The 23,017-nt window shown below is 41.6% G+C and overlaps 1 protein-coding gene across 2 annotated transcripts in view; it reads left to right on the forward strand.

Moving 5' to 3' along the window:
• The window catches only part of LOC139413611 (nck-associated protein 5-like), a 98,749-nt gene that overhangs the window by 28,589 nt on the left and 47,143 nt on the right, over nt 1-23,017 (forward strand). For both annotated transcript variants that reach the window (XM_071161210.1, XM_071161208.1), the window contains one exon: nt 19,235-19,304. The gene's annotated coding sequence lies outside the window, so the exon portion shown is untranslated. The remainder of the gene's footprint in view (nt 1-19,234; nt 19,305-23,017) is intronic.

The following is a 23,017-nucleotide window of genomic DNA, read 5'->3' on the forward strand; positions in this document are numbered from 1 at the left end:
AATTAGATTATTTAAATGCATGCGAGGAGGCTAATGTCTGGTTGGGGAAATGCTGTTTCATCAGCAAGACGGTCTATTTCTGCCACCGTGGTAAAATTACTTTTTAATTTCCCTTTGATTTCATATGCATCACTGTGCAGGCTTCTGATCCACTAGGCTGTCCATTTGTCTGTGGTTCATTACTATATTTTCAATCCATTCTTGGATATCATGTTGAGTTCTTGTTTTTTATTCAAGAGGTTTTACTGTATCACCAAATTATTTTAACACTGTTTTTGTCGCAGTTTTGGAAAAGAGGTAAAACTACTGGACAGAGTCTACTATCCGTCTTCGCTAACAGCAGTAACGGGTGTAAAGGGATATTTTGAGAAATGTCTGTTGTGTTATAGGGCCAACATTTCTGACCAGGTGCACAAACAGAGCTGGCACTTGCATCCGCACACGCCCGCGAACAACTGCTAGCCCCCCAGGATGGCACACATTCCAATTGAGAGAGAGAAGGGGTGGATGACTAATGTTTCTTTACACCATGGTGACTTGATTTTTTTAATTCAAATCTGGGAAATAGTTAACACATTTTCACAGGCCACAAAAATCAAGGAATGTCCCTGGAAATCAGGGACATTTGGTCACCCTATTCACCATCTTCAAAGTCAGCGAGATTAGGAAAAGATAAATGTAGGCTAGGTGACCGAATGTGATATGAATTCAATACGCTTTGACTTGACTACCGCACTTTTCGTCAAGTTGGTTTCTGTAGACATCGGTTAGATCTAGTTCAGTCTGTTGGTAGTCTAATATAAGTTCTCTAACCCTAGGCAAAGATACGCTCAAAATATTACCATAAAAGACGAATGAAGGAAAAACTTATTGTTATCAGACCTCCGTGACATTGTTATTATTTTCGCATCCATATCCCATTAGAGGGTGTCTACTGTATGTGAAACTGTGCCGTGATTCTCCATAATGGCTGTCCCTGTGGGACACACTCTGAGCCCCTGGAGGTTCCCTGTAGCACATGCTACTCCTATTGTGTGGGTGTTCATGAGGATTAACGTCCTATGACAAGTGATCTCACATTCCTCAACTCTCTGGGGACAAGTGTATGTAATGTGTATGCATCTTTGTTTGAGTGTATACTATACACTATGAGGGGGGAGTTGAGGGGTTTGTGGTGTGTGTGTCTATGTATGCACGTTCGGTAGTGTGTGTATGAGGGTGTCTGTCTCTTGCTCTATATCTATCTATCTATCGTCAACTGTTTATTTTAAGCAAACTTAACATGTGGAAATATTTGTATGAACATAAGATTCAACAACTGAGACATAAACTGAACAAGTTCTACAGACGTGACAGAAATTGAATAATGTGTCCCTGAACAATGGGGGGGTCAAAATCAAAAGTAACAGTCGGTATCTGGTGTGGCCACCAACTGCATTAAGTACTGCAGTGCATCTCCTCCTCATGGACTGCACCAGATGTGCCAGTTCTTCTTTGCGAGTTTTAAATTGTGCCTTCCTGTATTATGCTAAAATGTTTATTCTATTTTGCTGAGACATTTACTTTGTTCCTGTTCTGTTTTATTATCTCTTATTGTTGCATTGTTGAGAAGAAACCTGCAAGTAAGCATTTCGTTGGATGGCGTATACTATGTGTATCCTGTACATATGACTAATAAAAACTTGAAAGTGTGTGTGGACACACGCAACGCATACACACAGTATGTACAGTGCTCCCCTTCCAGCTTCCCCCTTCCCTTTGATGTGTGGGGTGTTAATGGAGCCCCTCATATTTTAATTAATGAATTTATTCATACTCCCTCCCTAGGCAGGGATTTGAGTGCCCCTCTCACCTCCCTCTCTTTCTCAAAATAACCAAACTGGAATCCAACTGACTGAATTGGACAAAATTAAACAGCATGGTCCTGGCTGGTTTGGGCGCCTAATTGATACAGATATAATTGCCACAAAAGCAAGAGATTTTTAATAAAGCACGTCTTCAAAACAGGCAGCGTGAAGGACACCCAAAATGTCCCTCTCTGGGGGTGGTCCTCAAAATGTGTGTTTGTTTAAGAGTCTAATGCAAAACCTTTTGGCATGTATCCACTCATTCTCTCTTGAAATGACCTAATACTTTCCTAAATAAGAGGAATTCTGAAAATCTTATTCTGGATGGTTGACTCTGTGTAAGAACATCTGCTAAGTGAATAAATGTATGAAAAATAGCTACACAGGGGCATGTAGTCATGTACATGAAATTGTCTAACCCAGGTAGTCAGGCATTTCCCAGGGCAGCTGTCTTGGCCCCTTTTTACTTTTTTCAATCTTTAGTAATCATCTGCCTTTGGCACGGAGTAAAACCTGTGTGTTTATGTATGCTGATGATTCAACACTATACATGCCAGCTACCATAGCAAGTGAAATCACTGCAACACTTAACAAAGAGCTGCAGTAAGTTTTAGAATGGGTGGCAAGAAATAAGTTAGTCCTAAATATTTCAAAAACCTAAAGCATTGGACAAATCATTCACTAAACCTCAACTAAATCTTGTAATGAATGTGGAATTTTAGCAAGTTGTGAAGACTAAACTGCTTGGTGTAACCTTGGATTGTAAACTTTTATGGTCAAAACATATTGATGCAACGGTAGCTAAAATGGGGAGAGGTCTGTCTGTAACAAAACACAGCTCTTCTTGACATCGCTATCAACAAACCAAGTCCTACAGGCCCTAGTTTTTTTCACACCTGGACTACTGCCTAGTCCTGGTCAAGTGGAACAAAGAAGAACAGAGGCATATTAGTTGGCCCAGAACAGCACAGCTGGCCCTTAAGCTAACATATTAGATTGACTGCATCGCTACCCGTCTTTGTAAGAGGTATTGAAAGCACCGAGCTGTCTGTTCAAACGCCTAGCACACAGCTCAGACACCCATGCATACTCCTCAGCAGAGGTCTCTTCACAGTTCCCAAGTCCAGAACAGACGATGGGAAATGCACAGTACTACATAGAGCCACGACTACATGGAACTCTCTTCCACATCAAGTATCCCATGCAAGCAGTAAAGTCAGATTTAAATACAGATCAAACTACACCTTATTGAACAGAATTGACTGTGAAGAGGCGCACATGCGCACACGAGCATAAGCACACACAATCTAAAGCATGCACTCTACACACACCTACATTGTAATATTGTTATATTGCTGTATAATGGATTTTACTGTAGATATATTGTACAGTAGTGTGTAATGTGTTGTGTGATGTACTGTTTTATTTTTTTATATAATCTCCTTAATCTTGTTTAGACCCCAGGATGAGTTGCTGCTGCCTTGGCAGCGAGAGCATGGTTAAATGAATGCTTTTGATTGATTAATAAGCTATTAGGTTTCACAAACGTGAACTTTTGCAACTCTGGAGGAGTAGTGTCGCTGATGGTTAGGGGGTTTGAATGAACAAGACCCAAGATCGGTGGTTTCTCCTAATGTAGTGTTCAGGTAGATGTACATACAGTACCCGTCAAAAGTTTGGACAATAGTTGTATTATACCTACTCATTCAAGGGTTTTTCTTTAATTTGACTATTTTCTACATTGTATAATAATAGTGGAGACATCAAAACTATGAAATAACACAACACCAATTCTTCAACGTAGCCACCCTTTGCTTTGACAGCTTTGCACACTCTTGGCGTTCTCTCAACCAGCTTCATAAGATAGTCACCTGAAATGCATTTCAATTAACAGGTGTGCCTTGTTAAAAGTTAATTTGTGGAATTTCTTTCCTTCTTAATGCGTTTGAGCCAATCAGTTGTGTTGTGACAAGTTAGGGGTGGAATGCAGAACATAACCCTATTTGGTAAAAGACCAAGTCCATATTATAGCAAGAACAGAACAAATAAGCAAAGATAAATGACAGTCCATCACTACTTTAAGACCTAGTCAGTCAATCTGAAAAAATTAAGAACTTGAGGTTTTTTCAAGTGCAGTCGCAAAAACCATCGAGCTATGATGAAACTGGCTCTCGTGAGGACCGCCACAGGAAAGGAAGATCCAGAGTTACCTCTGCTGTAGAGGATAAGTTCATTAGAGTTAACTGCTCCTCAGATTGCAGCCCAAATAAATGCTTCAGTGTTCAAGTAACAGATACAGTGCCTTGCGAAAGTATTCGGCCCCCTTGAACTTTGCGACCTTTTGCCACACTGAAAACTGCTGTTCACAAATGCTCTCCATCCAACCTCACTGAGCTCGAGCTGTTTTGCAAGGAGGAATGGGAAAACATTTCAGTCTCTCGATGTGCAAAACTGATAGAGACATACCCCAAGCGACTTACAGCTGTAATTGCAGCAAAAGGTGGCGCTACAAAGTATTAACTTAAGGGGGCTGAATAATTTTGCACGCCCAATTTTTCAGTTTTTGATTTGTTAAAAAGGTTTGAAATATCCAATAAATGTCGTTCCACTTCATGATTGTGTCCCACTTGTTGTTGATTCTTCACAAAAAAATACAGTTTTATATCTTTATGTTTGAAGCCTGAAATGTGGCAAAAGGTCGCAAAGTTCAAGGGGGCCGAATACTTTCGCAAGGCACTGTATGTGGGAACTCCTTCAAGACTGTTGGAAAAGCATTCCTCATGAAGCTGGTTGAGAGAATGCCAAGTGTACAAAGCTGTCATCAAGGCAAAGGGTGGCTACTTTGAAGAATCTGAAATATAAAATATATTTAGATTTGTTTAACACTTTTGGTAAATACACGATTCCATGTGTTATTTCATAGTTTTGATGTCTTCACTATTATTCTACATTGTAGAAAATAGTACAAATAAAGAAAAAACCTTGAATGAGTAGGTATAATACAATACAACATTTGACCTGTAGCGTATTTAGATTTTGATCTAAAAATGACAATTTTTTAAATGTTTTACCAATTTATTTATCATTTGTTGGTAAAAAAAAAAGGGTATTCACTGAGGATATTCCTCCTCTGAGGAGCGGCCAATGATGTACATCTACCGGATGTGCAACAACTAAGTACTGTCTCTGTGTGAATTAGAGTTAGTGAAAATCTAGCTTTAGGCTATTTAGCTTGAAACACCCTGTCCTGTTCCTCTGTGAGATGCAGGAAGAGGGCCAATGTATAATTCAGATGGTAGATCTCTAATTGAGAGGGGAGCTGTAAACCCTCATTGATTTTGTCACCAGTGTCTGTGTCCTTGTTGGTCCCTGGAGGGTCTTCATTACACCAGGGCAGACAAGGCTGAACAGGGAGACTAACTGTGGGTGTTCACATTGAAATACTTGTCTTGTAAGGTACACTATATATGCAAAAGTATGTGGACACCCCTTAAAATGAGTGGATTCAGCAATTTCAGCCACATCCGTTGCTGACAGGTGTATACAATTGAGCACACAGCCATACAATCTCCATAGAAACATTGGCAGTAGAATGGCCTTACTGAAGAGCTCAGTGACTTTCAAGTGGCATTCCAACAAGTCAGTTTGTCAAATTTCTGCCCTGCTAGAGCTGTCCCAGTCAACTGTAAGTGCTGTTATTGTGAAGTGGAAACGTCTAGGAGCAACACATGCTCACAGAACGGGACCGCCGAGTGTCCTCGGTTGCAACACTCACTAGCGAGTTCTAAACTGCCTCTGGAAGCAACGTCACCACAACAACTTTGCTGGGAGTTCATGGAATGGGGTTCAATGGCTGAGCAGCCACACACAATCCTAAGATCACCATATACAATGCCAAGAGTCGGCTGGAGTGGTGTAAAGCTCACCGCCATTGAACACTGGAGCAGTGGAAATGCATTCTCTGGAGTGATGAATCACGCTTCACCATCTGGCAGAGGGGAGTCACTGTCTTGTCTTATTTATCAGATGACTGGCTTGATAACCCCCCCCCAGGGATGATGTGCCGGATGGGAATCCCACCCCCTTGACTGGGAGACCGACACAATCGGTAACCCCCCCCAAGCAAAGAAACAGTTCTCCGGTCAGTAGTAGTAGTAAAGGGATGAAAAAGGGAGCTATACTGTAGTACCAGAGAAGTGTAACGATTACACTTTGCAGTTTTATCACACAAATGCACACACGTTTAGTGCTATACAAACATTATGATGAAACAAAATTTGCAGACGGATGTGTTTTTTTCCAGTAACGTAATGAAGCAGTTGTGTGTTATTGTTACTGATGTTCATTCTAAGAACTGATGAGTCACCCATTTTGGGGGAAATTTGCTGATATAGGCAGAAATATATTTAATTGTCGATTTCGATGATGAATACCTCGTACGTGGTAAGCTATAGAAATGCCATCGACGGCGGCTGGTTAATGTGGCTGAACGCTTCAGTAATGATAGTGTTCGCATGGGTTTGTCTGACTCATGGGTTGTGTCTGAACAAGTGTATGGGTAATGGAGCTTATACAGCCAACTTCAGTGACTAGCGTAAGACCCAGAGCCACACTGAATGCATCCCATATATAGTGCAATACTGTTAACCTTGTCAAATGTAGTGCACTATAAAGAGAATAGGGTGGTATTTGACACGTAGCCTGTATGTTTTAGAGCCACACAGTGTTTATTTGCCGCTCAGGCTAGGACCCCTTTAGCTTTACATGGCTAAATGTGTCTTTTCCATTAAGAGGCTATTCACTAGGGGCATCCAGAGTGGCACAGCGGTCTAAGGCACTGCATCTCAGGTCCTACTTCAGTCTAATCTTCAGCTGATTTATCACCTTATTTACATAAAAGGCACATCTCAATAGGTGGTCCTCAAATGATAGTGTGAAGTTTGCACATGTCTGAAAAACAAGATTTTTCTTTAAACATTTTTTTGTGTACATTAATGTATTTATATATCAGATATTGTTTTCTGCCAGGAAAAGTTCAAAAATAGCTGGGGTGTGTCTGTCTCTCTGCGGTGTGTCTACTGTCTACTCTAACTGTCAACCATTTGCCCTGGGGTAGTGAGACGAACCACAATGCACAGTCGACAGTGAGGACCTTTGAGCATTATGACAATGCTAGTCACAGGCCAACCATATACAGTAGGGGAGACAGAACATGCACTGTTTCAACTCTTCAAGAACACATTAACCTTTTTGAGTTTATAAACGTATTCTAGGCTGCTTCTTTTAACTACAGCGCACACAATGTAAAACATTCCCCATCTGACCACACTATCACCCTCTTCCTCTCCCCCAGAGTGCTCTCTCTCACCCTGAGAGGTGCTTTAGTCATGGGAGGAGGTTATGTACAGAATTCCACACACCAAGAATGTTGTGAAGGGGGCAGGACAATGCCTTTTCCCCCCCAGGAGACTGAAAAGATTTGTCATCGGTCTCCAGATTCTCAAAAAGTTATACAGCTGCACCATCGAGAGCATCCTTAACGGTTGCGTCACCGCCTGATATGGCAACTGCTCCGACTGTAAAGCACTACAGAGGATAGTGCGTATGGCCCAGTACATCACTGGGGCCAAGCTTCCTGCCATCCAGGACCTATATAAAAATACCAGGCGGTATCAGAGAAAGTCCAAAAAGTTGTCAAAGACTCCAGTCATCCATGTCATAGACTGATCTATCTCTCTGCTACCACACTTACGGCAAGGGGTACCAGAGCGCCACGTCTAGGTCCAAAAGGCTCCTTAATTAACCACATTGTCCCCAAGCCATATGACTGCTGAACAATTAATCAAATGCATTGACCCTAGTCTTTGTTTTTACACTGCTGCTACTCGTTGTTTATTATCTATGCATAGTCACTTTACTCTACCTCCATGTACAAATGACCTCGACTAACCTGTACCCACACACATTTACTCAGTACCGGTACCCCCTCAGTACACAGAAATGTGTCTCTACAACAGAACATGTCTCTACACCAGTCTAATTCCATCTCTGCCTCATTATTTTTTATATTTTTATTATTTTTTACTGCATTGTTGGTTAAGGGCTTGTAAGTAAGCATTTCACGGTAAGGTACCTGTTGTATTCAGCGCATGTGACAAATACAATTTGATTGATCTTTTCCACCACAGGGAAGGAGATGGATAGAGGGTAGTCTAAGAACAGCCATGCTCGAAGACATTACTTTCCCTCCCCTTTCTAATCCCAACATGCCCCATAGACTGTAAATCAATGCAAAGATTCCAACCCAACCCTGCAGTCTGACAACAGGGCCAAAATAGGGTCACAGTAGAATAAATTGTCTTTTAAAAGAAATGTAATATCTTTATATGGGCGTGTATGGGTGTGGTTTGTCCGTGTGGTATGACCGTTTATGTGAAAGGTAGATTCCAAACATTGAGTGCTGTAGTCGAGTTGCAAATTTGACATAGTTCCTAGGGAGGAAGGGCAGTCATGTGGTTGTGACAGCAGCAGGGTGGGCCCAGGATTCAGGACCACATAGCATCAATGAATAACCAGCATTCCAGATATGTAATTAGGCAATAGTGGTGGGGGTTTGGTGTGTGGTGGGGGGTTTGGTAGGCATGTTCCATGTTTAGGGTCTGGTGGTGATGTGTGTGTTCTCTTCCAGGCACTGACAGGCTGACAGTGTGTGGCTCTGACAGACAGACACACACACATACACACTAAGGTAAAGATGGTGACAGGTTGTAGCCTACAGCCTGCCACCATTTTTACCTTAAGTGTGTAGTAATGTGTAGTAGCCACCTGTTTTGGTGGGGAGGAAATGTGTCTCTACACCAGTCTAATTCCATCTCTGCACCCTCAGCGTATGGTCCATGGAAAAACATTCTGCGGCCAGTAGCTTATTCACCTTTCACCCCTCATCTATTTTAAACTGTTATTAGATTTCGCAGCCGTATTTTAATAGATCTAAGGTTAAAGTAGCCCGGAGCTTGCTCAATAGATGAAAGACAGTTTAATCTACAATTGTAGAGTTTAGAAAACCTCCACTCTGTGGCCCTCTCCCTCAGTTTATAAATCCTCTTATTCCTCACAGATTAAAAACAGAAATGTTACATTATCGATTCACATTTAGGAGCGCTCCACTTCCGCATTCAAGTCATTGTGCGTGACTTTTATTAGACTGCAGCCTCTCTTTTTCAGGGACTGGAAATGCTCTTAACTGGCAGCCCCTGTCCCACTCAACTCAAAATGTGTGGATGGAGCTGGGCGGATGTACACTACACTCCCCTCCCCTCCCCAGGCTTTGTCTCTCGTTGGCTGTCCCTCGCTTCATATCCGTCGCCAAACCCACTGGCTCCAGGTCATCTATAAGTCGTTGCTAGGTAAAGCCCCACCTTGTCTCAGCTCACTGGTCACCTTAGCAACACCCACCCGCAATATGCACTCCAGCAGGTATATTTCACTGGTCACCCACAAAGCCAATTCCTCCTTCAGCTGCCTTTCCCTGCAGTTCTCTGCTGCCAATGACTGGAACGAACTGCAAAAATGACTGAAGCTGGAGATTCATATCCCCCTTACTAACTTTAAGCACCAGCTGTCAGAGTAGCTCACAGATCACTGCACCTGTACATAACCAATCTGTAAATATCCCATCCAACTACCGCATCCCCATATTGTTATTTATTTAGCTCCTTTGCACCCCAGTACCGCTACTTGCACACTCATCTTCTGGACATTTTATCACTCCACTGTTTAATTTGCCATACTGTAATTATTTAGCCACTATGGCCCATTTATTGCCTTACCTCCCTTATCCTACCTCATTTGCACACACTGTATACAGACTTTCTCTATTGTATTATTGACTGTATGTTTGTTTATTCCATGTGTAACTCTGCCAGGTCGCAGTTGTAAATGAGAACTTGTTCTCAACTAGCCTACCTGGTTAAATAAAGGTAAAATACAATTGTCAATAGCTTTTTTCTTTCTTTGACTTCCCCCTTCCCTACCTGCTCCCTCCCTCCCTGCTCCCCCCCAGCCAGCCAGCAGTTAGAGTTAATTCTGAGCTCAAGGAGAGGAGGAGGAGCAGCACACAGGGGCTTGTCCACAACTGTTGTAGTTGGCAGGGTTTGTCTGAGTGGAGGAGGGCCTCTCCTCTCTCGCTCTCTTCTCTCTCTCTCTCGCATGCTCTTATGTGCTTTAGCGCTGGTTAGTGTTCTCTCACGGCTAGGTCTCTGGAACAATGGCAGTCGCTACTGCAGACACGTACAATAGGTCAACATTGCTACTGCTGCACTAGGATGGCCCTGACGTCTCAGCACTGAGCCTCAGTTAGAGAGATCTAGAAACAACACACGTCCCCTCCTCCTGCTCCTCCTCTCTGGGTGAGAACGGAGGGAGAGAGGCTGTCACTGCAGCACGAGGCTGGCCCAGCTGACACTGTGACTGGAGCAGTGGCTGCCTGGCAGAGGCATTCTGTGCTGTGGATATCTCATTCCTGTACGTAGGGTTTATTCCATATTGATCCCAGTCATTCCCCAGTGGAGGAACAGGAGCTCTGGAACGTCTAGTGACCTATGAGGTGATGATGGGGGAAGAGGGGCGATGAACTGGAAGAAAGGAGGGAGATACTAACGTGCAATTTTGTGAGTATTTTATAGTGTATTTTCAGAAGAGGATGGCATTGTGTACTTCTGTGTTAATGTGCATTTGTGTATGTGTTTATTAGATTGCTGTATACATTATTTTTTCTAGAACACACAAAAACGTTTCCCTGTACTCGTATACATGAGTGCTTTTATTTGCTTTGTTGTTTTTTCTCTCTGTGTGCATCTAATTTTGTCAGCGGGCTGCAAATCCGCGGGTTGGCAGGTTTTTGCCTGGGTTTTGTGGCGGGTGGGGATCAGAATCTCTGTACATGATGAGGGGGAGCAGGATGGTAGGCAGAACAGCTGGGCTGCTGTGGAGAGGGGCAGGCATGAGGGGTCACTCATTGGCATGGATCAGCTACTAGCCCCATATACTCAATTTGGCGTAGTCATAACCAGACGCCCTCGGGGACTAATCCATCTTTGGGTCGGTGGAAAGGGGGCACTGCAGGCTACATTTGATATTGCTGCTCTACTTAGTCAGCAGTGTGATATTATACTGTGTGTAAGTAGTGTTCACAAAGCTTCAAGCAACTGTTTATAGAGTAGAGTTGGCTTGGGCATGCTTAGTGTACACTACAGGCACATGGTACATTTATAAGTACAGCTCTATCACTGTACTTAGAGAAAATATGGGCAAAACAATGAAAAAAACGAGGGTCCTATTCCAATTATCACCCCCATCATAAAGCATTGACTAGAGTCAGATTAACCTGCAGTTTGTGGTGAAACAGTGTCCTGCTCTAGCATTCTGTTTGTTTTACATGGTCAAGCTTTATCATATTTCCATATTAATATTTAATTTGGTTAAACAAACGATCCAGTGATTTTTAAGTGTTGTGGGTGCCTCCATACTGCTTAATTAACTGTCATAAGCACTGGTGAAGTGGTACTCTGGTGTATTGACACAAGGCTTAGCAATGAGAGTATTGTTGTGTTTGTGTGCATATAGTTAGTATGTGCCTCAGTGTTTTGAACATCTGGATTTTCCTCTGTCCTCACTAGGTATTGAGTGTGCTGATTTTTATTAGTATTGCTTGCTGTTTTCACATACTGAGAGAGGTTCACATTTAAAAACAGAGATTTTAATGGACAAACTCTGGTCTCGTCAAAGTGACAAGGAAGATACATGGAGTTCTTGTTCACGTGTTTGTGTGAGAGCCAGTCCACAGTATTTGATCTTGTTTCAGGAGTCCTCTAAGCATGTGGTATTCCTGCCAGTTGGCTGGCCAGTGTTGGTATATATGCCATGCATTTGGATGTGGTCAAAGAGCTAGACATCTTGCTCATTGACTTTGATGACAAGTCCGTGACTTTGAGTGTTGTCAGCAGAGTTTGATTCATGCCAACTAACTTTGTCATGTGCCTCAACGAACGGCCAACCAACCTTCACAGAGACCGAAGGGCTCAAAATAAAGTGAAAACCTAACACCATGATGAGAATGGTGAATTTACAAGACTCTCACAAAGCCTCTAAAATGTCCTGTATTTTAATGTCTCTTCTAGGACACAGTGAGTCCTCCACTAAAATGCAGACAGATGCTGTTTCTGTTGATAACCTCATACTTCAAACTGGCTTATCTGTCTCCTTAATGACCGGCTGGGATTTTATAGCTCTTCAGCAGCACCAGCCTAAGTTCTGTTCTGTTCCACTACGCTCTGTCTGGTGACTTTGCTGACTACTGCAATGTCACAGCACTGAGTCAGTCAGAGACTGTAACTCTCAGAAGAGATCAAACTCTTAGGAGTTTGAGGTAAAGTTGATCAAGATGGTTGCGCTTTAGACTTGGCTGGCTAGTTTGAGGATGCGTCCCAAATGGGACCCTATTCCCTATATAGTGCACTACTTTTGACCAGGGCCCATAGGGGTCTGGTCTTAATGTGTGCACTATAAAGGGAATAGGGTGCTGCATCCTAAGTGAGTCTACTCTGTGTCTGGCTGAGGTCTGAGAAACATGGATGTGGGGGTTGTCTGTCTGTTCTGCCGAGTTGGCCAAAATGATTGCAAAGGGGGGTTGATGAGTGATGTCTGGCTCTTTGATAAGCTTGTAATTCTTTGTTAATGTTGGCATCTGTATTTTGTTTAACGATGGGAAAGATTTAGTGTACATGTTATCCAAACTTTGCAGTTCACCCTGTGACTTATAACAAACTGGCACAGCTCTTTTATTGGAGTAGTGATGCACAGAGTTTTCTTAAAACGCTTGCATAGCTTTTTCTCTGTAGCTGTACCCTACGGACTCAGTTCCTCTATGCCCTTTCCACGAGTTTCTCCCATTGCCATGACCAATCAGTGTCAACAAATGGTGGTTTGTTTTGGAGAATGTGCAAATTCTTACTCTGCCATGTTCAAATGGCCCTTGGATCAAATGTATTATTGTTTGACTGATTGATTGTTTAATCTGCTCTTATTTTGAACCCCTATAAGCACCATATTTTTTTTAGCACAGCTAAGACCACTCCCCCTCCCTTTCCACCCACCCGGCACTCGATTCATTAACATTTGCATATATTTGAGTTGTTTTGATGAGCTAATTATGGTGGAATGGGACTTATCATGCATGTGAGTGTGGATTAATATTCAAGTTTCTGTGATCGTACCCTAACCCAGTCTTTGGGGAAAGGAGAGATCCCAAACGGGGGTGGGTGGGGTAGGTGGCTGGGGGTGGGGGGGGCTCTTGGCAAGAGCATAGAAATGCCCCAAGGGTAGAATTCTTTTTGATTGCGTTCAGACGGGTAGACGATCCACCCCCACAACCTCCCCCTCCTTCTCCATCTCTATATGGGTCTGTCTCCCATCTTTCTTTCTCTCGTGCCACCTTTCTATCCACTCATCTAGGGCTGGGCGATATGGCCTAAACCTCATATCTAAATTTTTTATAACTTATGGGAAATTCACGATATACATCAACATTTAAAAAAATATTTTCTTTAAATAAGCTTTGTTGAACAGTTAAAGGTCAAATACACTGTATTTAAAACAGACAGCAATAATCTAATGAATTCGGAGCTCGTGCAATTATACCTAGGCTGGATATATGCCTTCCACAACCAAAAGACCCACTAATAATTTCATTATTTTATCAAAATTGTTGTACCTGCTTTGTTGTGTGTGCAATAATCACTGATCTGGCTTTCACGTCTGTTTTTATAAAAATGTCCTTTTTGTTATTATTTTTTTATAGAAACATGCATAATGAACATCCAATAATAATGTAGCAGGCATTATAGAAAATGTATTTATAAAACAGACTAAACTGCTAGTATAACAATCTTTATTTGACTTAAATGCAGCTAGCGATACGTGGTACCGTAATGTGACGAACTGCGCATACATTTTCCATAATGAATGTTAATTTGTACATCCGTTTTAGTAGTGTCTGCTCGAAATTTGAGGAGTTGAAACAAACTGGGTATTGTTCGAAAAGTTAACAGTCAAATAATGTCTCCATGTGTTTCGGTGTCCATATGACCGATGCTGTTGGACCTAACCTCAAATGCAAATAGCGAGTTGAAACCGTTTGTCAGAGAGGAAGAAGTGATCGCTCATCTTTGTTGTTGTGAGAGGTAGGGGGAGGTGCTCGGGAGAAAGAGGCGAAGCGAGAGGATTTACTCTCGCCTAAATCTGTCCAAAATATGCCCAATGCGCATATTTTGAACCTTGTCGCCTACCTTCCCGGCTTTGGGACAACGACTCCCATTGCTAGGGTGGAGACATGACCATTTTGTCATTATATAGATCTCTGGTGTAAAGGAGAAGGTGGACAGCACAGAAGGAGTGAACGAGACAAAACCAAAAAGACATGAGAACAAGCAGACATAAACCCTCATAAAAACGAAAAATACAACAAAAAAAACTTGATTCTGCGATAGGCATTTGGAATATTGCGCAAAAACATACATTCGATATATCGCCCAGCCCTACTGTCATCCTCTCTGTGTATAACTCTTTCGCTTCCTCTATGCCTTATTTCTTTTTTGTGTGTCGACTCCACATACCGACTCTCTCCAAAAAACCTTCAAACCCACTGAGCCTCCAACTGTGAGGCCAACTGCTGGCAGACAATTACCCTCCCTGACACTCATCCTGAAAGAATGTCCCGCCTCCTGCCCGCCCGCCTGCCTTACCCCCCTTACCAGCCTCCAGGTGCACAGTGACAGAGTGGTTTTAGACTGTCTAGCCCAGTGTTGCTGAGGCTGCTGGTGAAGGCAGGCCTCATAGGTCTGGCCCTCATTCCCATGCATTGTCAGCTGCTGCCTCAGGGCATATTATCATTGCAGTGATTCACAGGATCACAGCATTGGAATCAGCCCATACATAGTCTTGTTCAACAGCCGTGTGTGTTGGGGAAAAACTGGCACGTTAGGCTATAGCCCAACCCTCATAATTGTTGTCTGTATTTGCCAGATGCAGACACACTGTAGACTTTACCTTGTAGATTAGAGATTGGATTAAATATATGTAGAGCCCACTGTAGATCGAACACTGTTATTAGGTCATCTACTGCAAGATAGCATTCTGCTTCATAGATATATCAATACTATTCAATTATGTTATTAGCACCTTTGCATCATCTATTTTGATATTGATATGTTGGATTATCTCAATTTAGGTTTGAAGGGAGACAGCCAGAGCTGATCAAACTATTTTATCTTACCTTCTCTTTCTCTCTGCCCCAAATAGAAGGCATTCCCCTAACATGTGACTGCTTAATTAACAGTACTGTATGCCGCTGCAGTCTTTTTGGCTTTTGGAGGCAGCAGCAGCTGATGTCGAGTCTGAGACAAGCGAGGAGCTCCTCTGAAGCACCTGTTTGGTGGTGTGAACTTCCATCCCACCTGGCAGCCCTGCCTGTCTGTGCTGTCTATAGAGGGAAACCCTGGGTGGATATGGAAGATGCTCTCAAGTGCTAATGTAATCCTGGGAAGGGTTGACATGATTTAACAGGATTAAGTATTGGCCCCTGAAGGGGTCTGTGGGAGTCCAGGGGGGCTGGGATGGGGAACTGCCTGTCAGAAGTGATGTGGGACAGACAGTGAGAGGAACATGGTCTGGAGAGGGGGGAGTGGATAAAAATGCTTGATAAGCATCTTTCATTGCAGAGTTTTTTTTGTGCCTTTGTTTCTCTCCTCGCTTTTCACACTCGCTTTTCACACTGGTCTATCAGCTTTCACTCTGTTGATGAATCAGCTTTTTGCTCACAATCGGTAACATAAGCTTCCATATTTGGCAATGCTTTCTGTCCACAAATTCCTCTTTCCTGACGTGTGAACGCTGTGCATTACATCGGGCAGACACCGAAACATCTGATCCACTCCCAATGAGATCTCAGACCGCAACCACATCTTTGAACTTACCACCCCACATAACCATTAGTTCACTAACCACTTTGAATTTTGCCCTGCAGGTAAAGTGCAAACCCTGAGCTTTGAGTTAGTTAGGTACTGCTTTTACAGGGTTCGAGCTAATGTGAAACAATGCATTGTGGTGTCCTGCTTTACCATCTGCGGTACTATTAGCTTCACGCATACAAACCTGCTGTGATTTACGCTCTGCAGTGTGTCTGTTGTTCCACCGACCAAAACATAGTGGGAAATGGGCGGAGCTTTTATTGCTATAAAGTTTTTATTTGGAAAAGGTTACTCAAACTAAACCTGGATAAAATAGTTAAAGATGTAGCACTTATCTGGTGATTTGCAAATGCCAGAGAAGACCAGCATAACGGATGGATCAGTTAAGTGAACCTAATATCACATAGTGTCTCGTGTCTGTAGCTTGATTTCAGTTATTTATCTGCCCGGTTGGATAAAGGATGTCGTGTATGTTTATATGGCTAATATAGGGCACTGTAAATGTCAATGACGTGGACTGGCTGTGATAGGCTGTTTTTGGTGTGTCTTGTTTCACATGTTAAATGCCACATGCTATGGCAAACACTCAACGAGGATCGCTGCGAAGATGGTGAAAATATTAGGGCTGTCCCTGAAAAGAAAATCTTGGTCGACCGTGTATTTTTCTATGTTTGAATAAAGTCAACTATATGTAAGCTACTGAGCTTGTCTGATGCTTTAAGCACTGAGATTTAACATTTAAGACACAAATTACTAAAGAGGGAGCCAGAGATCAATATAGCCTAACCAGAAGGAAAAAACCTGTTCCCGACTCACCTCCTGCTGCTGCTGGCCTCTGCAGATTCTGCCGTTAGGCTATACAAGTCGGAAGTTTACATACACCTTGCCTAAATACATTTAAACTCAGTTTTTTACAATTCCTGACATTTAATCTGAGTAAAAATTCCCTGTTTTAGGTCAGTTAGGATCACCACTTTATTTTAACAATGTGAAATGTCAGAATAACAGTAGAGAATTATTTATTTCAGCTTTTATTTCTTTCATCACATTCCCAGTGGGTCAGAAGTTTACATACACTCAATTAATATTTGGTAGCATTGCCTTAAACAATTTAAACTTGTGTCAAACGTTTCAGGTAGTCTTCCACAATAAGTTGGGTGAATTTTGGCCCATTCCTCCTGACAGAGCTGGTGTAACTGAGTCAGGTTTGTAGGCCTCCTTGCACGCACACACTTTTTTTCAGTTCTGCCCACACATTTTCTATAGGATTGAGGTCAGGGCTTTGTGATGGCCACTCCAATACCTTGACTTTGTTATCCTTAAACCATTTTTCCACAACTTTGGAAGTATGCTTGGGGTCATTTTCCATTTGGAAGACCCATTTGTGACCAAGCTTTAACTTCCTGACTGATGTCTTGAGATGTTGCTTCAATATATCCACATAATTTTCCTTTCTTCATGATGCCATCTATTTTGTGAAGTGCACCAGTCCCTCCTGCAGCAAAGCACCCCCCACAACATGATGCTGCCACCCCCGTGCTTCCCGGTTGGGATGGTGTCCTACGGCTTGCAAGCCTCCCCCCTTTTCCTCCAAACATAACGATGGTCGTTATGGCCAAACAGTTCTATTTTTGTTTCATCAGAGAAGAGAACATTTCCTCTGTACGATCTTTGTCCCCATGTGCAGTTGCAAACTGTAGTCTGGCTTTTTATGGCAGTTGTGGAGCAGTGTCTTTTTCCTTGCTGAGTGGCCTTTTAGGTTATGTCGATATAGGACTCGTTTTACTGTGGATATAGATACTTTTGTACCGGTTTCCTCCAGAATCTTCACAGGATCCTTTGCTGTTGTTCTGGGATTGATTTGCACTTTTCGCACCAAAGTGCGTTCATCTCTAGGATACAGAACGTGTCTTCTTCCTAAGCAGTATGACGGCTGCATGGTCCCATGGTGTTTATACTTGCGTACTATTGTTTGTACAGATGAACATGGTACATTCAGGCATTTGGAAATTGCTCCCAAGGATGAACCAGACTTGTGGAGGTTTACAATTTTTTTTCTGAGGTTTTGGCTGATTTCTTTTGATTTTCCCATGATGTCAAGTAAAGAGGCACTGAGTTTGAAGATAGGCCTTGAAATACATCCACAGGTACACCTCCAATTGACTCAAATTATGTCAATTAGCCTATCAGAAGCTTCTAAAGCCATTACATCATTTTCTGCAATTTTCTAAGCTGTTTAAAGGCACAGTCAACTGAATGTATGTAGACTTCTGACCCACTGGAATTGTGATTAAGTGAAATAGTCTGTAAACAATTGTTGGGAAAATGACTTGTCATGCACAAAGTAGATGTCCTAACCAACTTGCCAAAACTATAGTTTGTTAATAAGACATTTGTGGAGTGGTTGAAATAATAAGTTTTAATAACTCCAACCTAAATGTATGTAAACGTCCAACTGTACCAGCGGTCGGCAACCGTTTCCATTTGGAGTGCAGTTATCGTTTCCACCAGATCAGAGCATGCATTTTTTCCCCTTTCATGCTGAGTGGTTATCAAAAGGGAGAGCGCTGGAAACATTTTTTAAATGGGCTACATTGACACGTTTGTCATTCTCAATGGATGTAAAAACAGACTTTGTTTACTTGCTGTTTGAGGTGAAGAAAACATAACTTTGAGAAGCTCTGCAGTGATGGGGAGTTAAGACTATCAGAAATAGTATCAGATCCCTAACCGTGCACATTTATAGGCCTACATTTGCATGCAGGCCAGGTAGCTTATGCCGAATCAGGTGCGTGTCCTTACTCAAGATTGACAGGAGCGCTTCAAACAAAAGACCAATTAATAAATTGACAACTTGTAAATGGAATGAAATAAATAAAAACTGTTTACTCACAAGTGTAGCCTAGGTTGTGCGCTCTGCAAAAACATGTGTACACTCCTACAATGACAACGGTAAGACTGTAACAATAAAATATTGAATGCATTAACAGAAATTACCGTACAAACAAACGTAGGTGAGAAATTATGGTAATTAAAGGTAAATGTACTACCGGTGATACTGGTGTGCCATCCCCACAGTGTCTGCAATGGATTAGTCCACTATTTTTATATATTTGTCACTGCTCTACTAAAAGATCTGTCCACCAACAGCATATCTACTAAACAATCAACCAGTTGACTAAATGGGATCAGCCCTAGAAAATAGCTTTAGCTTTTTTTGTGACAAGTTAATGCAATTCTTGACCTTTGGGGAATTACAATGTTGTTTTGGTGTGTCTTGTCTTTTAGGTAAGATGTTAAACTAAATGATTTACCCTGGGAATACTGTGAGACTAACATTTTGTCTTTTTGTGTGTTTCTCAGGTAAATTGCAGAGCGGGACTGAACGGCATCATTACTGACCTTTCTGCACATTGTTTAGCCAGCCTCACCGGTGGGTACCCCCTCCTACACACGTACACCAGTGGTGGTGGGTACCCCCTCCTACACACGTACACCAGTGGTGGTGGGTACCATTTAGGATTAGGGAGGAGGATTTTTTTTTTTATGAGCATGGCCTTATTTCTATTACAGCATATTGGTTGAATGTCATTCATATTCCATTCACCTAGTTAAATGTAACATTAATAGGTTTAGGCTATTACATTTTCCCTATACCCATCATGAGGTTGCTACAACCTAGCCTATAAATGAAAGTTTACAACGTAGGTGCGCACAGGTCGAGAGAAATTTGAGCTGATCGACACATAGACAACACCGCCTTGCACACTCTTGCCTGCATCTAGCTAATATAGGGTGTAATCATAGTCCAACAGTTGCAAGTGAGAGTTTCTATTGGACAAATTCAGGTATGTTTATCCCCATTTGTTTCAGTTTAAGAAACATTTTAACAGAATCGGCAGGAATGAATACACCCCTGATCACCCATAAACACAGTTCACTTTCATAACAGCCGCATTGTATTCCTTCTCGCAACTATGCTCTCTCCTCCTCATCTTTTCCCTTCATGTGTGGATGTCAATGCACAACACATCAGCTGTATGTGACCAGGCAAAAAAAACTTTCCAAGCCAAATCATATCATAACTGCTACCTACACACAGCCTACATCATTGTCATCATATTAGCTAAAGTAACATCATAGTCAACATAGCTAATAGAACTAAGGCATTAGTGAACCTTCTGCAATAATGCAGTAATGTTAGTGTACAGTCAGTAAGCCGTTTTGCACCTAAACCCACGGGCCACAGTGGCAATACATTTGTAAAACCAAAAGCTTACCTTAACACTGCAACTCTTCCAAGTCGTGTTGGATAGTCATAGCCAGCTAGCTAACATAGCATCCCTCTGTCTGAGCAGGGTGTTTGAGTAGGCTAAACTAGATAGCTGCATTTGCTAGCTAAGTGAAACTGAAAGTGGGAAAAAAATTGACTATCTTGCTTCTCCTTAATTTTGGAAGAAATGAATTTAACTGTTCAACTATTGTCTTTCTCTCTGAGTCAACTACTCACCACACGTTATGCACTGCAGTGCTAGCTAGCTGTATCTTATGCTTTCAGTACTAGATTCATGCTCTGATCTTTTGATTGGGTGGACATGTCAGTTCATGCTGCATGAGCTCATAATTACTGGTTAAGTCTGGAATAAGATGAGAACCATGAGCCTCCTAGGTTTTGTATTGAAGTCAATGTACCTATGGTGCTACCCTACAGAGTGATGTTGAGCCTACTGTAGACCTTCATTGCAAAATATTATGTTTTAATATATTTTTTGGTGACATGATTATATTTAGTATAGTTTTATCTAAAAATTATAAGTGTTTTACTATTTTCTTTTAAATAATCACTGTAGAGGATGGTCCTCCCCTTCCTCCTATGAGGAGCCTCCAATGACGTGCACATGTTCACCACCATGAGTCTATTTGACAGAATCTACTAAGTCTATTGGAGTTATTCTTCTCTTATTTATATATATTGTTTTTGTTGTTGTGGGTTTTATTTATTTTATTAAGATAGGAGAGATTGAGAGTCAGAAGGGTAGTGGGTCTGATACGAATCCATGACTACTCTGGTAGGATATACAATACATGTCTGCTGGAGTCCACGGCACTAATCGCTGAACCACACCGGCCACATCGATTTATATTCTTAGCTGAATCAAAACCCGAAACCTAAGCTCTCTCAAGTCAGTCAGACATCCATCACAAAATAAGAAGGGAACAGCGCACTGATCTGCGGAAAGATAGGAAAAGGGGAAAGACAGATAGGAAAGGTGAAGGATGGTTAGGAAAAGGATGGGAAAATGGGAAGGAACTGTAGCTGTTAGTATAGCATGGCTCTTGCAAAACCAGGATAGTGGGTTTGATTCCCGGGATCACCCATATGTAACAAATGTATGCATGCAAATGGAATATATTACTAATTTAGAAAATGTCAGTGTTCTCTTTTTACCTTTTTTATGTGGCTTGGTGAAAATAAGCCCCTGCCTACCCAAGTCTGGATATACAACTGCCCTGTTTATTTTGGATTCTCAGAAAGAGGGATACATGGGAGAGGAGGAGGCTGCAGCGCCATCAATGTATTGATCCAAGCCGGCATGTGGCACAAATCACATGTCCCTGAGAATACTTTATCTGTTTGGCCTAGATAGAGTGCGTCCCAAATGGCACCCTACTCCTTATAATAGTGCATCTTCAGACTCTGGCATGCAGCCTCGTTCTCTTTGATCCTTCCTTACATTAATCCCCTGTTCAAAGAATCCGTTACCTCAGCTCTAAACAGCTGCACTGGACAATAAACCAACAATTACTGCTGGCTGTCGCAACCCTGGCAGTCATGCAAAGGAAGAACTCTTGCCTTGAACCGACCCGAACAGTCTCTCTGAAGTGTGCTTCAAAGTGGCACCTTGTGCACTCTTCATCTGAGAGAGTTTCTCTTTACTTCTCTTTGGCACCCCATACCTTTTTTTTATGAGTCTCATGTGTTCTCCATCATTATTAAGCTTTTTGTGACTTGTTCTAACATATTATCGGCATAAATATGGCTTTGTATTGCAACACCCACTAGTCATGTTGGGTCGTTCCACGAAATCAGTCCCTTTTGGGTAGTGTAATTTGGTGGGGAAAATAAATAAATCTTTGCATAATTTTACATTGTACTTTTCCATATCAAGGTTAAATTTAAAAAATGACTATAGTAAGTGCCTATTAAGTGCCAAATAAAGTATCAGAGTTGACAGGTTGATTTAATTTTAAAGGCCCAATGCAGCCATTTTTTATTCAATATCAAATAATTTCTGGGTAACAATTAAGTACTTTTCTTTTAATAGATTTAAATGAAAATGGACAAACCTATTTCTCAAACAAGAAATTTGCTAGGACTGTCTAGGAGTGGTCTGAGTGGGGAGGGGAAAACTAAAATCTAGCTATTATTGGCAGAAAGGCTTGGGGGAAAAAATAATGTATTGGTCTATTAACCAATTTACCACATGGTGATGTCACCATGGAAAGCCAAAACTACCACCCCATGCGAACCTGCTGATTAGAAGCTCCTGTGTAGATTGTATTTTCAAGCAGCAACTATCGGAAAATAACACATACACTTTTACAATGTGTGTTTCATCATCTGTTGTGTACAATATAATACAAAACACAGAAATACAATATGATACAAAATGCAGAAAAAAATGCATTTTGACTGCACTGTGCCTTTTTAAATCAGCCATAAATCACCTTGTGACAGGGGGAATGGAAGCTTGTTTTGTGTAACAGGGAGGGGCAATTGAAGGCAAGCTTTGCAAAATATTTCAAATTAAAACATTTCTAGCCTGTCTATCTTATGGGTAACAGGGTTGACAGGTGTTATGATCGACCTGTTTAGTTGTCCCATCACAAAACACCAGAAAATTGCCAAAAAGAGTAGAACCAGCTCACTTGCGTTTACACTATGATTTAACTATTAGATGTTCAATGTTTTTTGGGGGATTTTTTTCCCCAAAAGGAATCATTTCACCATATTAAAAATAGAGTTACTTTTATGTAACAGGGTTGAACTTAAAATTAGTTTTTTTTTTTTTTTACCTAATAAAATGAATAACTAATCACATTAAATAAATAATCATCTTCAGAAATTACTTTGTTAAAGCAACA

Source organism: Oncorhynchus clarkii, chromosome 7, assembly GCF_045791955.1.
Source record: "Oncorhynchus clarkii lewisi isolate Uvic-CL-2024 chromosome 7, UVic_Ocla_1.0, whole genome shotgun sequence".
In the NCBI taxonomy this organism is placed as follows: domain Eukaryota; kingdom Metazoa; phylum Chordata; class Actinopteri; order Salmoniformes; family Salmonidae; genus Oncorhynchus; species Oncorhynchus clarkii.